This window comes from Globicephala melas, chromosome 18 (assembly GCF_963455315.2).
Source record: "Globicephala melas chromosome 18, mGloMel1.2, whole genome shotgun sequence".
NCBI classification, from domain to species: Eukaryota; Metazoa; Chordata; class Mammalia; order Artiodactyla; family Delphinidae; genus Globicephala; species Globicephala melas.
Window position 1 is genome coordinate 21,709,460 of NC_083331.1, and position 12,159 is coordinate 21,721,618.

At 44.2% G+C, this 12,159-nt stretch overlaps 1 pseudogene; it reads right to left on the reverse strand.

The window, feature by feature from the left end:
* Nucleotides 1–10,111: 10,111 nt before the first annotated feature.
* Nucleotides 10,112–10,805, reverse strand: LOC115866544 (acyl-protein thioesterase 1 pseudogene; annotated as a pseudogene).
* Between the last annotated feature and the right edge of the window lie 1,354 nt (nt 10,806–12,159).

Here is a 12,159-nt window from a genome sequence, read left to right on the forward strand (position 1 = left end):
GCATTTGTTGGAAAGTTGGTTTGGTGGTACTGAATTCTCTTAGCTTTTGCTGCTTGGTAAAGGTTTTAGTTTCTCCATCGAATCTGAATGAAATCCTTGCTGGGTAGAGTAATCTTGGCTGTAGGTTTTTCCCTTTCATCACTTTAAATATGTCCTGTCACTCTCTTCTGGCTTGCAGAGTTTCCGCTGAAAGATCAGCTTTTAACCTTATGGATTTTCCCTTGTATGTTATTTGTTGTTTTTCCCTTGCTGTTTTTAACATTTTTCTTTGTATTTAATTTTTGATAGTTTGATTAATTTGTGTCTCAGCATGTTTCTCCTTGGATTTATCCTGTATGGGACTCTCTGTGCTTCCTGGACTTGATTATTTTCTTTCCCATGTTAGGGAAATTTCAACTATAATCTCTTCAAATATTTTCCCAGTCCCTTTCTTTTGCTCTTCTTCTTCTGGGACCTCTATAATTCAAATGTTGGTGCATTTAATGTTGTCCCAGAAGTCTCTGAGACTGTCCTCAATTCTTTTCATTCTTTTTTCTTTATTCTTCTCTGCAGTAGTTATTTCCACTATTTCCTTTTCCAGGTCACTTATTCGTTCTTCTGCCTCAGTTATTCTGTTATTAATTCTTTCTAGAGAATTTTTAATTTCATTTGTTGTGTTGTTCATCATTGTTTGTTTGCTCTTTAGTTCTTTTAGGTCCTTGTTAAATGGTTCTTGTATTTTCTCCATTCTACTTCCAAGATTTTGGATCATCTTTACTACCATTACTCTGAATTCTTTTTTGGGTAGACTGCCTATTTCCTCTTCATTTGTTTGGTCTCATGGGTTTTTACCTTGCTCCTTCATCTGCTGTGTGTTTCTCTGTCTTCTCATTTTACTTAAATTACTGTGTTTGTGGTCTCCTTTTCATAGGCTGCATGTTCGTAGTTCCCATTGTTTTTGATGTCTGCCCCCAGTGGGTTAGGTTGGTTCAGTTGGCTGGTGGAGGGAACTGGTGCCTGTGTTCTGGTGGATGAGGCTGGATCTTATCTTTCTGGTGGGCAGGACCACGTCTGGTGGTGTGTTTGGGGGTGCCTGTGACCCTATGATTTTATACAGCCTCTCTGCTAATATTGTGTTCCTGTATTGCTAGGTGCTTATCATAGGCACCTAGCACTATAGCTTGCTGGTCGTTGAATGGAGCTGGGTCTTAGTGTTGAGATGGAGATCTCCTGGAGAACTTTTGCCGTTTGATATTACGTGGAGCTGGGAGGTCTCTGGTGGACCAATGTGTGAACTCTGCTCTCCCACCTCAGAGGCACGGGCCTGACACCCGGCCAGAGCACCAAGACCCTGTCTGCCACACAGCTCAGAAGAAAAGGGAGAAAAAAAGAAAGGAAAAGAAAGAAAGAAAGGAAGGAAGAAATAAATAAAAAATAATAAAGTTATTAAAATAAAGAATTAAAAAATTATTAAAAATACAAAAATTAAAAAGTAATTTAAAAAAGCAAAAAGAAAGAAGAGAGCAGCCAACCCCCCAAAAAAATCCACCAATGATAACAAGCACTAAAAATTATACTTAAAAAAAACAAAAACAAAAAGAAAACAAACAAAAAAAAAATGGACAGACAGAGCCGTAGGACAAATGGTAAAAGCAAAGCTACACAGACAAAATCACTCAAAGAAGCATACACATACACACTCACAAAAAGAGAAAAAGGAAAAATATATATATATTTATATATTAAAAAAAAGGAGGAAGAGAACCAAATCACTAAACAAACCTACCAATGATAATAAACTCTAAATACTAAACTAAGATAAACTTAAAATCAGAAACAAATTAGATGCAGAAAGCAAACCCCAAGTCGACAGTTGCTCCCAAAATCCACCGCCTCAATTTTGGGATGGTTCATTGTCTGTTCAGGTATTCCACAGATACAGCGTACATCAAGTTGATCGTGGAGATTTAATCCGCTACTCCCGAGGCTGCTGGGAGAGATTTCCCTTTCTCTTCTTTGTTCACACAGCTCCTGGGGTTCAGCTTTGGATTTGGCCCTGCCTCTGCGTGTAGGTCACCTAAGGGCGTCTGTTCTTCGCTCAGACAGGACGGGGTTAAAGGAGCAGCTGACTCGGGGGCTCTGGCTCACTCAGGCCGGGGGGAAGGAGGGGTATGGATGCGGGGTGAGCCTGCGGCAGCAGAGGCCGGCATGACATTGCACCAGCCTGAGACACGCCATGTGTTCTCCTGGGGAAGTTGTCCCTGGATCCCGGGACCCTGGCAGTGGCGGGCTGCACAGGCTCCCGGGAGGGGAGGTGAGGAGAGTGACCTGTGCTTGCACACAGGCTTCTTGGTGGCTGCAGCAGCAGTCTTAGCATTTCACGCCCATCTCTGGCGTCCTCGCTGATAGCCACGGCTCGCGCCCTTCTGTGGAGCTCATTTAGGCGGTGCTCTGAATCCCTCTCCTCGTGCACCCCTAAACAGTGGTCTCTTGCCTCTTTGGCAGCGGCAGACTTTTTCCTGGACTCCCTCCCGGCTAGCTGTAGCGCATCAGCCCCCTTCAGGCTTGTTCACGTGGCCAACCCCAGTCCTCTCCCTGGGATCTGACCTCCGAAGCCCGAGCCTCAGCTCCCAGCCTCCGCCCACCCCGGCAGGTGAGCAGACAAGCCCCTCGGGCTGGTGAGTGTTAGTCGGCACCAGTCCTGTGTGCGGGAATCTCTCTGCTTTGCCCTCTGCGCCCCTGTTGCTGTGCTCTCCTCCATGGCTCTGAAGCTTCCCCCCTGCCCACCCACCATCTCCACCAGTGAAAGGCCTTCCTAGTGTGTGGAAACTTTTCCTCCTTCACAGCTCCCTCCCAGAGGTGCAGGTCCTGTCCCTATTCTTTTGTCTCTGTTTTTTCTTTATTCTTTTGCCCTACCCAGGTACGTGGGGAGTTTCTTGCCTTTTGGGAAGTCTGAGGTCTTCTGCCAGCATTCAGTAGGTGTTCTGTAGGAGTTGCTCCACATGTAGATGTATTTCTGACGTATTTGTGGGGAGAAAGGCGATCTCCACGTCTTACTCCTCCGCCATCTTGAAGGTCTCCCTATTTATTTTATTTTTGGCTGTGTTGTGTCTTCGTTGCTGCACGCGCTTTCTCTAGTTGCAGTGAGTGGGGGCTACTCCTCATTGCACTGCAGGGTCTCTAGGCATGCTGGCTTCAGTAGTTGTGGCACACGGGCTCAGTAGTTGTGGCTCGCAGGCTGTAGAGCGTAGGCTTAATAGTTGTGGTGCACGGGCTTAGTTGCTCCGCGGCATGTGAGATCTTCCCACACCAGGGCTCAAACCCATGTCCCTTGCATTGGCAGCCGGATTCTTAACCACTGTACCACCAGGAAAGTCCCACAACTTCGTATTTCTGATCCCAAGTTTTCTTTCCTGGTTTTTTTCTCTTCTGTGGATTCCTTGGAAGCTAATTTGAGTTCCTTCTCTTGTTCTACCCATTCTACCTGGGAAATCCCACCCACAGCCATTGCTCCAGCATCACAGTGCAAGAATGACATCCGTTTATCTCTAAGGCCATGTCTACATTCCTGAGTTCGAGACCCATATTTTTAATTAATTAATTTATTTATTTACGGCTGCATTGGGTCTTCGTTGCTGCGCACGGCCTTTCTCTAGTTGCGGCAAGCAGGGACTTCTCTTCATTGTGGTGTGCAGGCTCCTCACAGCAGTGGCTTCTCTTGTTGTGGAGCATGGCCTCTAGGCACGTGGGCTTCAGTAGTTTTGCGTCACGGGCTCTAGAGAGCAGGCTCAATAGTTGTGGCGCACGAGCTTGTTTGCTCCGTGGCGTGTGGGATCTTCCTGGACCAGGGCTTGAACCTGTGTCCCCTGCATTGGCAGGCAGATTCTTAACCACTGTGCCACCAGGGAAGTCCAGAGACCTATATTTTGAATGACTCATGAGTTACCAACAGGAAGTCTTCCAGTGCCTCAAACTTGTATCCAGTATTAAACCCCTTTTTTTGATAAAGGATTAATTTGCCTCCACATAACGTGAGAAGCCATCATGTTTGCTCTGTAATTTTACTTTCTTTTGAGTGAACATAATACCAATTCCATGAAATTCCCATTTCACAGTCAGCCAAATTCAAAATGGTAAGAGTGAGTTTAAAAGAAAATAGCTATTATTCAAAGTAATCTGTTATATTTGAATTGAGGTAGTCAAACCAAGTCATTACTCATTGTGATAAAGGTTTACCAACCTTCTGCTGGTCTACTAGTCAATCCTCTGGATAGGGATCCAGGCACATGCCCCAGCTGTGTCATGAACCATATTTATAAGACTATAAAATATGGAACATAATTTTCTCTGTTAGAAATCTGATATTGGAAAAAAAATGGAAAACCTGTAGAAATATGTTCATTTTGATTGGAATTTGGAACAGAACATCTCTTCCTGAGAGACATACTTTTATGTGTATAAAAGTCTAGACCATGTTCATCCCTTTATAGCCATTTACTCATCCCACAGAGATTTGCTAAGTGCTCTCTTATACCAGGTCCAGTTCTAGATGCTGGGAGGCCTTGGACAACAAGGCACACATTACCTTCAGGAAATCAGTGAACAAGCAAACAGACACAAAAGTGACATGACCTCAAAGAGTGGTAAGTAAGGTCAGGAGATGGAGCAGAACAAGGGGAAGGGGTGTGACAGGCAGATTGGGGGTACTGTCTTCCCTAGGGGGATGAGGGCGGGACCCTCTGGGAAAGCCACCTTTGGACAGAAGCTTGAGTGAGGTGAGAGTGAGCATTCCAGGTGAGGAAATAGCAAGTATAAAGTCCCAGAGGCAGAAAGGAGCTTGGCGTGTTAAGCAGGTGTTCTTCACTGGGCTTGGGGGGGGGGGTGGTCCATGGATAGAATCAGGGGTCCCTGAGCTCGAATGGGGGAAAAGGTACATCACTATTTTCACTAACTTCTAACTGAAATGTAGCATTTCCTCCGCTAGTGAATACAGGCAACCAAACTGCAGGAGTATTAACAGCATCTGTGAACCTGTCGCTAATAGAAATCACGGACATTTTCATATCACGTTACAGTTGCTACGTATATTTGCAAATGTCAGGGGTGCTCATCATGACTTCAAAATTATGATAGTTATCAGAGCTGCTGCTCCATTCTGTTATTTAATATGTGGCTGGAGAAGCACAAATATGATCTTTAATAATCTTTATCACAAATTTGATCTTTAATATTCTGATGACCATATTTCAACATAATATTGTCTTTTGTAACCTTATGTAGTTTCTTTGATGCATTGAAAAACGTTCCTCTGAGAGGTGATCCCTAGGCTTTACCAGACGGCTGAAGGGATCCATGGCATGGAAAATGCTAAGAACTCACAGGTTAGAGAAAAGCAAGAAGGCCAGCATGACCGCAGTGAAGTCGCAAGTTAGTAGCGGAGCTGGACTGGGTGGGTGGGGACCAGGTCATGAGGGCTAGAAAGGCCACATGGGGAGCTGAGGTTCTATGTTATGGGCAGTGGGAAGTTATGGGAGGCGTCTGAGTAGAGAGGCAACATGATCTGATTTAAGTATTGGGCCACTCTGCCTGCTGAGTGGGAAAAGGATTGTTGAGGTGAAGAGTGGCGTCCTGGAGATCCTAAAAGGCCAGGCAGTTGAGAGATGATGGTAGAGGTGGAAGTGGTGAAAGAGGTCACGATTATGAATGTATTTGGAAGACAGAACTGACAGAATTTGGCGGGATATGGGCGCGTGAGAAGAAAGACTTTTAGGTTTAGAGCAAATAGGTGAATAGTGGTGACACCAGGATGGAGAAGGCTGGGGAGGAGTAGGTTTGGATGTGGGAAGTGAAGGGTCTGTGAAACCAAGAGCTCCTTCCTAAACATGTTGAATTTGAAATGCCTACTAGTCATCTGCATGGGGAGGCTGAGTGGAGAGCTGGGTATGGGTGTGGGGCTTGGAAAGGGGCTAAGGCCTGGAGAACTACATTTGAGGGTCCCGCGTATACAGTGGATCCGTAAAGTCGTGGTACAGGATGAGATCACCCAAGGAGAGACTATATCTATTGCTCTGGAGGGCAATGTTTTGAGGTCCGAAGACAAGGAAGGAGCTGGGAAAACTCACTGTAAAGCAGCAGCTAGTGAGGCAGGAAGATAGTACAGATGTTTAAAGAAATACTGAGAAAGAAAGAATTTTATTGAAAAGATACATGCACCCCAATGTTCATAGCAGCACTATTTACAATAGCCAAGACAGGGAAGCAACACAGGTGTCCAATGACAGATGAATGGATAAAGAACATGTGGTGTGTGTGTGTGTGTGTGTGTGTGTGTAATGGAATATTACTCAGCCATAAAAAAGAATGAAATAATGCCATTTGCAGCAACATGGATGGACCTAAAGATTATCACACTAAGTGAAGTAAGTCAGACAAAGACAAATATCATATGATAACACTTATATGTGGAATCTAAAATATGATACAAATGGGTTATCAAAGGGGAAAGTGGGGGGATAAATTAGGAGTTTGGGGTTAACAGATACAAACTACTATATATAAAATAGATAAACAACAAGGTCCTGCTGTATAGCACAGGGAACTATATTCAATATTTTATTATAAGATATTGAATATCATATTTTATAATAGTTTATCATATAATGGAAAAGAATATATATATATATATATAAAAAACTGAATCACTTTGCTGTACACCAGAAACTAACACAACTTTGTAAATCAACTATCCTTCAATTTAAAAAAAGAATTTTAATTAGAAAATGTGCCTTAATTTTGTACTTAAAAACCTAATTTTGTAACACAAATAATAACAGAGGAGCAGAGACTGCTGCAACTCCCAGAATTCCACTTGAAACTATGGTTCAGCCATGGACAAAGTTCTGGATTTAAGGACTTGAAGTACAGACCACTGCTAGCCTTCAAGCATTTTATGTTCTTGGGCAAGTTTTGGCCACTTTGTTCTCTCTCTCTTTTTTTTTTTCCCTTTCTTGAAATAACTTGAAATCCATACTGCTGACCTATTTCACAGGAAAATTGTGTGAAAAATCTCACAGAGGAGCCAAGAGACCACAACTTGCTTCACAGTTTCAAGGTGTTAAGCATCAGGGTGGGGTTTTACCCACTTCTGGGTTCAGTATGGCTCTTATTTGGCCCCTGAGAGCACCAGTCTGAGTCATTATTATACGACAGGCCCCGTTCTAGATAAAAATGTGGAGAACAATTGGTCTTGAGCTGCTTCATGTCTTTGTAAGGCACTTGCAGCCTTACTTCATCAGACTCAAGTGGATCTCCTGAACCTGTTTTTGGCAAGGGTCTTGCATGCGGACCACCTTTCCTAAATCTCTTCCCTTAAGATGTGGAAAGGCTTCCTGTTCCCTGGGGGCTGTGCCTCAGAGATGCGTGCGATCCACATTCTGTCCTACAGCTGTCACCCATAGGCACAGGGCCTGTGGGAATTGTGGGAACAATTCAGTCCTTAACAGGTGAGGATGCAGGTTCCCACTCTTGGACGTGGCTCCCCCTCTTCCCATGGTCTAGAACTCAGTGTGTCCCCCAGTGCTGCCTCTTCCCTGTGGATGGCCGAACCCAGCCTCTTCCAGGTGTGCCAAGCTTTCTCAAGTCACAAGAAACAGGTGTGGGAAGATCTCTGGACTAGAGTAAAAGACCTGGATTCCGGTTCTGTGCCACTCCAGGCCTTGAGCAGGTCACTTCAATGCTGAGTCTCACTTTCCACTTGTGAAAAACGCATGGTTTAGATGAACATTAATGTCCTCATCACTCAACAAAACCAGTCTGATATGAGGAACCAAACCTCAGTAAAATGTTAGTGGGTATTAACTGGGCTAATATATTTCCTCTTCCAGGTCACATTTTTGAAGTTTACCTTGGGTGCCCTGAGGAATTTTGTCTTCCCTTATTCCAAAGGGTTTATTTCCATATTGACTGTATGTAACTATTGAGGCAGGCCTATGGGAGTATATTACTTCAGGGAGTCCAGACTCTAGTAGCCCTCAAGTCACTCTCTCCACTGACATCCATTGACAGTCAGGACTGTGACGACCAGTTATTTATTTATTTTTTATAATTACAGATACTTAAAAAATTTTTTTAATTTATTTAATTTTGGGGGGTTTTTTTTGGCTGCTTGGGTCTTCGTTGCTGTGCGCGGGCTTTCTCTAGTTGTGGCGAGCGGGGGCTACTCTTCGTTGTGGTGTGCCAGCTTCTCATTGCGGTGGCACGGGCTCTAGGTGCACGGGCTTCAGTGGTTGTGGCACGTGTGCTCAGTAGTTGTGGCTCACGGGCTCTAGAGTGCAGGCTCAGGAGTTGTAGTGCACAGGCTTAGTTGCTCCACGGCACGTGGAATCTTCCCGGACCAGGGCTCGAACCCGTGTCCCCTGCATTGGCAGGCGGATTCTTAACCACTGCGCCACAGGGAAGCCCCGGATACTTTTTTTTATTTTTTACTTTTTGGCCGCACCACCTGGTGCAGCTTGCGGGATCTTAGTTCCCCGACCAGGGATCAAACGCGTGCCCCCTGCAGTGGAAGCACAGAGTCTTAACCACTGGACTGCCAGGGAGGTCCCTGAGGACCAGTTATTTAAATGGAAAGGATTTGGGGATAGGTCAGTGAGAACAATCAAATAAAGTAGCGTTATGCTTCAGGCCCATAGGGTACATCTCATTCCAGTGGGGATCATTTGATGGAAACATGAAAGACTACAGTTAACTGGTTGTGAGCCCTGCCCCGCCCCACCCTCCCCACCCCCCGGCCCCCAGTGGTCTAAGAATAACCATCCAAGGGTCTTCTCCCATGGAAGAAGGTGGAGAGTCAAGATAATAGGAAAGTCATCACCAGACATCACCCCTGTGTTCTAGCTCCCAGAGGGCAGAAAGGATCCTCAGGTCTCTGCTAAATCCAGAGAGATAACCTAGCTCTTCACAGGTTGCCTGCCTCAGGGTCATGACGTAAGAGGAAACATGAAAAGCAAAGATTTGAAGTCCCACCATTATCCTTCCCTCTGCATCTCCAGAACCATCCAGGAGTCACCTTGGCACAGGATGACTCCTGTGGCCTTTTAAAGACCGGATTGTGATGCCACTTCCAAATGTGCAAACGGTCTAGAGAGAAGCCCCCTTGAGGAGCATGGGGTGAAAACGTCACCACACTCCCACTCTTCAAGGCCTGGAAGAGGACTAGCAGGTAGAATTGTAGAGCACCGAGCAGTGTCCTTGGGGAGAAACAAGACATCCACCATCTCACTGGCTTTGCATTTTGGAGAGTCTAAGATGAGACAAAGGGTGCCTGAGAAATGAGATCAGTTGAACAGTCAGTTCTCCAAAATATCAACAATTTAATTAAACAACAGGGCTGATCTTGGCACTCTCAAGGAGCTCTTTTTAATTAAACTTTGTATTTCTTCGCGCTGCTCTGCGGTGGCATTCCAGGGTAGCATTTGGCTTTGAATAAGCCGTCATTTTGTCCACCCATGATGGTTAGGAAATGCCCCACTGCTGAGTTAACAGAATTCTTTTTTTTTTTTGAAGACAGCAATATTACTATTTATTGACACTTAGAAGCATTATCCTATTATGAGGAATAATGTAATAACACCTCATTCTTATTATGTTTTATAATCATTAAGTACCTATGAACACATATAATAAAAATACAGATACTGCATGGTGACTAAGTAATTTGGGAATAAGCCCAGAGACTAAGTCACAGCACGCATAAACTGTTTATGTCTTAACTGCTCACTTATACCTGAACAAGTTTTCATTAAGCATACTAATCATTTCCAAGTGATGTAATAAAAAGTCTGGTTGCCGTATTTTATTATTTTTCTTAATTACATTTGGGAGAAAGATGCTAGCTGCTTCACCTATTTTTATACTCATATATTCTGGATCATATTATACAAATACATACATAGAAACTTAAATGATCATAAATTTCCCATGAGGAGATTTATTTAGTCTGTGTCACTTGTGTGTATTTGCAAAACATTTTAACACTGCAAACATTAGAGGTTTCAAGATTGGGCACAGGAAAAAGTTTTACTCTACGACGATGATGCTGGTGTGCACTTCTCCACAAGGCCTCTCAGTGACATCAAACAATGGGAGGTAGGAGTTTATCAATGAACTGCCTGATATCCATCACTTCCTGTTCACATGAACTGTGCATCATGCCTCCATAGGTTTTGAAGGTTACATTGGCTGGATTTACCGATGTTTTTAGCCTTTTCAACAGTAAGAGAACCGAACATTAGGGGAACTAAAGGACCCAACTCTCCATGGCACTGAAGAACAGAAACGTCTCTATTCACACCACTGATAGGATCCTGTGGAAAGGAGGCCCGCAGGGGCAGCCAGCAGCTGAGAGCGGTGACGCCGGCCAGCTTCTGCTGTGTGGTCAGTGCTGTGAACAGAAATAAAGCCCCTCCCTGAGAAAATCCTCCCAAAATCATTCTGTTAGAAGGAATGCCATTCTTCACCTCTTGCTCTATTGAAGCTTTTACACTTTCTGCTGCCTGTTTAATTCCAGTTTCATCTTCCTGGGAATCTAGTGAAAGCCCAATAATGTTAAACCAAGAAGGCACGGCCATGTTCACATTTAATGTTACAGGCATAACTGGTGCGTGCGGGCAGATGTATTTGATGTGGGCGCTTCTGATACCTGCAAAGGCTTCTGTCCATTCATGCCCCGTGTCTCCCAATCCATGAAGGAAAATTACCGCGTCGGTGGCCTTCCGGACGGCGGGCACAATGGCGGACAGCGGGGCCGACATGTTACTGCCGCACATACACCGGCTCTACCGACAGCGCGTCTCAAGCGGAAGGCGGAGCTGGCGCCAAGCCGCGGCCCAAGGGCGCACGCTCAGGCGCGTGCGCGCAACAGAATTCTTAAATGTGAGTATCCCTGACTCCTCATTTTCACCCATATTCAGAAACTTTCATTAGGGTTAATGAAACTTGCGTGTTATTTTATTTATTCTTTTCCGGGCTGTCTGCAAAATATCTGCCTCTACATAGAACTCAGATGTTGGCTAAGTTTCAGGTCACATTTCAGTCCTTTCATCTGTAAAATGGTGTCACAATTCTCTCTTAATGCAAAATTATTTTACATTTTGGGTGAGGACATGACAAAACAAAACAAAAAAGAAGGAAAAGCTCATGACAATGTGTGTGGCATGACCTCTAACGCATAGTAGCCAGAATTCATGAGAGCTGGGCTACTAATCGCCCTGCACGAGAGTGAAGATGCTGCCATTGTAGAAATTGCTTGTAAAATTGCTAAAGTATAAATTTTAAGGTTTAGAGTGGAGAGAATCCCATCTAGGGTAAAAAGGACATCAAATTATTATGTAGACATTATTCTTATAAACTACTCATCTTCTAACTGGGAGAGGGCTTTATACACATTGCAGAAAACTGATTGACAGGTGAGAAAGAGAGGATGCGATTAGGAAAGATGGGTGAATGGAAGTGGATAGTGTGGTAATTGCCTTCCTATAATACTGACTGTAATAATTTGACTATATGACCATTTTCTGCTCTGTAAAAACATACGTCACAAAAAACCCCTATTTCAGCCGAATTCTCTACACACGTATATATAATCCAAATGCCTCCGTCTAAACTCTTGGAAAAAAATGAGTCAGAACAGCATAGATTTCAAATTGGAAACAAAATACATCAAAGTAATTCAGATTATTAAAATCCAAGATCAGTCATGTTGGGGTTAAAAATATTACTTTAATCTTCCCAACAAATTTTGTTATAGGATGTTCTTTTAGAATGTGGCAAAACAAACTCCTAAAACCGATCACTAGAATTAAAAAAAAATAATTCGTGGGGCTTCCCTGGTGGCGCAGTGGTTAAGAATCCGCCTGCTAATGCAGGGGACATGGGTTCGAGTCCTGGTCCGGGAAGATCCCACATGCCGCGGAGGAACTAAGCCCGTGCGCCACAACTACTGAAGCCTGCGCGCCCTAGAGCCTGTGCTCCACAACAAGACAAGCCACCACAATGAGAAGTCCACGCACCGCAACGAAGAGTAGCCCCCGCTCACCGCAACTAGAGAAAGCCCGTGCGCAGCAACCAAGACCCAACACAGCCAAAACAAAATAAAGAAAATAAATAATAAATTAAATAATA